We start from the raw sequence: 3,488 nt of genomic DNA, 5'->3' as shown, positions 1-3,488 counted from the left end.
ATTTATTTATCTTTTTTTTTTTGAAAATTATTTTTATTTTATTTATCCAGTATTTTGGCGCCCTTTTATTTTTTTTTTGCGTCGCGCTGAGGCGGTCGCACCCCCCTGCAGCCCCGATAGCTACGCCACTGTTTATTTTATTATTTTATTTATCTTATTATTTTTTATACAACTGGGGCACAAATTTTAAGTTTCGCCTCGGGCGCATGAAACCCGTGCTCCGGCCCTGCTCCTTGTTCTCTCTCACCCTCTCACGCCCAATATCCCTATCTCCCTCTAGTACCTGCCCCTCCTGCAGCCTTCCTGATCTTATCTGCCTCTCCTGCGGTCAAACCAACTTCTCAGGGCCCCTAGAAAACCCCTGTATCTACGCCCTGGCTCCTCTACTACCTGCTCCTGGCTTCTTCTCCGCCTAAAAAAGGTGAAGCAGCAGATCTGTCCGCACCTCTCGTATTCTCCTACCTGCTCCCGGGGTCTTCTCCTCCGCCTAAAAAAGGTGAAGCAGCAGATCCGGCCACACCTGTCGTATGCTCCTTGGTCATCGTACACCACGTCTGCGTCATCGGCCGCCTTGTAGCCCACCTCATTGTTCCACTTTACGCCCGCTTTGTCGTATGCCTCGTCGTCCGCCTAGTAGCCTGCCTCGTCGTCTGGTGGCACAAAGGGCACCACCTTCGTGCGTGTCCTGATCTGCAGGAGACATGAAGTGTTTGTAACCAGGGACAGTGATACTCTGTATCGCAAGAGCTCCTGTGCCACTTATACCCCAACCCCAATACCACGTTATACCGCCCTCCACAGGGCAAATACCCGTTATACCCACCTCCCCAGGCCCAGTACCCAGTTATACAACCCTCCCAAGGCCCAGTACCCTGTTATACGCACCTCCCCAGGCCCAGTACCCGTTATACCCACCTCACCAGGCCCAGTACCCATTATATACCCCACCCCAGAAGGTCATGTTTCTATTTATCAAAAATACATTGAGTTACCTCTGGTTTTCAGGCATGTCCTGGGGGAGTTATCACAGAGACACAGAAACGTCGCTGAGTTTGGGTTAGTAACTCCCTTAACCTCTCAGCAGTTGAATTCCCCATTAGGCGCTTAGCACGTTAAAAACAAGCGTTGCTATTTCTCTGCATGAAGTTGCAGGTAATTGGAAGAGTTACACAGTGACGGCTATTTCATCACTCACCTTCTTCCCCCGAAACGGTCTTTTCTGTCTTATTTCCGGCTTCACATCGGATATCCATATCCATTCTTGGCCTCTGATCTGTATGCAAGGCAATGCTTTAAGACAGGGTTGCACAACCTTTTCCCCTGCTCCCCCCCCTCCACCTTCCCCACCTTGTCTCCGACGTTCTGATGTAACGACGTCATGTGATATCACGTTGCTATGGCAATGCCACATCATGTGACGCCACGTTGCTGTCGCCAGAAGCCGCCGGAGACAAGGAAAGGGAACTTACAGAGGCCTTGCGCGCGATCTCCGGCATTTAATTTAAATGCTGTGGGGAAGAGCGAGGGGCCTCTGTAAGCGCCGAGCCCCTCCTCCCAAGAAAATGTCGTGCCCCTCGATTTGCGCACCCCTGCTTTAAGAGATATTCTGGGACCCTCCAACTCCTCCATCGGACCCTTCCTCATATTGACTGACCTTGCAGTGCTCTGCACTGACTTGCACTGACCTGCTATGGTGCCTCTCAAAATACCATGCTAACTCATTCTGAACATACATGTGTCCTTTCTACATGTTACTCAGCTTGAATGGGCCACAGACAGCTTTCCCGGGGTCCAGGACTAGTTTCCACCGGGGACACTCACCCATGGGTCGGCGACTTTTCGAGAACCCACCCCCCCCCCCAACCTGTTTTCTCTTGCACTGCCATAGACAACAACATTTCGGCCTGCTGGTCTTTCTCAGGTAAAGTGGCTAAACCCACTAAATCCGGCAAAGAAAGGCCAGCAGCCGAAACATTGTAGTCTGTGGCACAATAAATTATCTTTTTTTATTCAAATCCGTGTGCCCTTTCCCATCAATCATATTGTATCCATTGGACGAAATGCCGGTCTTCCCTGAGACTAAGGGGCACCGGTAAAAGTATCACTACTTATTGTTTTTTTTTTTGTGTGCAGAAAATCCCCATCATTTTTGCGTTCTCTTGCTCTGCCCCAATCTGACATACCACCTTGCTCTCTCACCCCCCTCTAACACTCCCCCGTCACCCTTTCCTTCCTCAAAGTTTGTCCTTTAATCAGATCTTACCCAAATTGTCTCCATCTCCCTTGGAAATGTTCTGTCTTTAAGCTGTGCGGCTCCTCTTGATCCGAACTTTCTTAGCTGACCCCTTTAGGTTTCGGCTCCGAGGGTCTAAAAAATAAGCGACTCCGAAAAGATGTGAAATATGCGCACGGGTCCTAATGGGGCACTGAGGGGGAGACTTAAATACTAGTAAATATAATCTACTGTGCTAACAAATATAATCTATTAAACTAAGAAATATAACTTATTAAACTAAGAAATATAATTTATTAAACTAAGAAATATAACTTATTAAACTAAGAAATATAATTTATTAAACTAAGAAATATAATTTATTAAACTAAGAAATATAACTTATTAAACTAAGAAATATAATTTATTAAACTAAGAAATATAACTTATTAAACTAACAAATATAACTTATTAAACTAAGAAATATAACTTATTAAACTAAGAAATATAATTTATTAAACTAAGAAATATAACTTATTAAACTAAGAAATATAATTTATTAAACTAAGAAATATAACTTATTAAATTTAGAAATATAATCTATTAAACTAAATAAATATCTATTAAACTAAATAAATATCTATTCAACTAAATAAATATAATCTATTTAAAAACAATACAATAAAAAGCTGGAGAAATGATACGTCAACCAAGCCACAGATGTGATGCCAATGAGCGTTGAACTCCTTGCAGATCCACCGTCGGCTGGTTGTGGCAGAAAGTGGTGACATACAGTAGAACAGAGTGGTTGAGCTGTAACCATGGCAGTCAGGTCAGAAATCAACACAATATTTTTTGAAATTTAGAATGAGAATGTTCAGTATGTCACATTCTGGGCTCAGACTCTGAGCCCTGTCACATGTTAGCAGCTTGTGATAATAGAAAGTATCCATATACTGGGATGCGATAAGAAACATGAAGGTCATTTTATACTGGGTCCCATAACCTGCTTTATATGAAGTATCATTTTACACTAATTAGTAGAGATGTTACATTTTGAAAAATAGCACTTCTGGCGACATTGTTCATTTTCTCTACAAATGATAAATGAAAAAGTTGGATAAAACGTTATATGTGTGTGTGCGCGCGCAATATATATATATATAGAGGTATCAGTATGGTGTTAGCCGAGCTTCAATAATCAAAAAATAAATAGATGATACCGTTCTGTGGCTAACGAAATGCTTTTATTTGTGCGAGCTTTCGAGATACACTG

At 43.0% G+C, this 3,488-nt stretch overlaps 1 long non-coding RNA gene across 1 annotated transcript; it reads right to left on the bottom strand.

Annotated features, from left to right (window-relative positions):
- Positions 1-333: 333 nt before the first annotated feature.
- Positions 334-2,452, bottom strand: LOC142486770 (uncharacterized). The gene is made up of 3 exons (XR_012799055.1): positions 2,264-2,452; positions 1,196-1,273; positions 334-690 (listed from the first exon to the last, which is right to left on the bottom strand). It is a non-coding gene; the product is annotated as an uncharacterized LOC142486770 (long non-coding RNA).
- Between the last annotated feature and the right edge of the window lie 1,036 nt (positions 2,453-3,488).

The sequence above is a fragment of the Ascaphus truei genome, unplaced genomic scaffold (genome assembly GCF_040206685.1).
Source record: "Ascaphus truei isolate aAscTru1 unplaced genomic scaffold, aAscTru1.hap1 HAP1_SCAFFOLD_981, whole genome shotgun sequence".
Lineage (NCBI taxonomy): Eukaryota > Metazoa > Chordata > Amphibia > Anura > Ascaphidae > Ascaphus > Ascaphus truei.
Note: the sequence above shows the minus strand (reverse complement) of the source record. Positions and strands in the feature narration are given on the sequence as shown.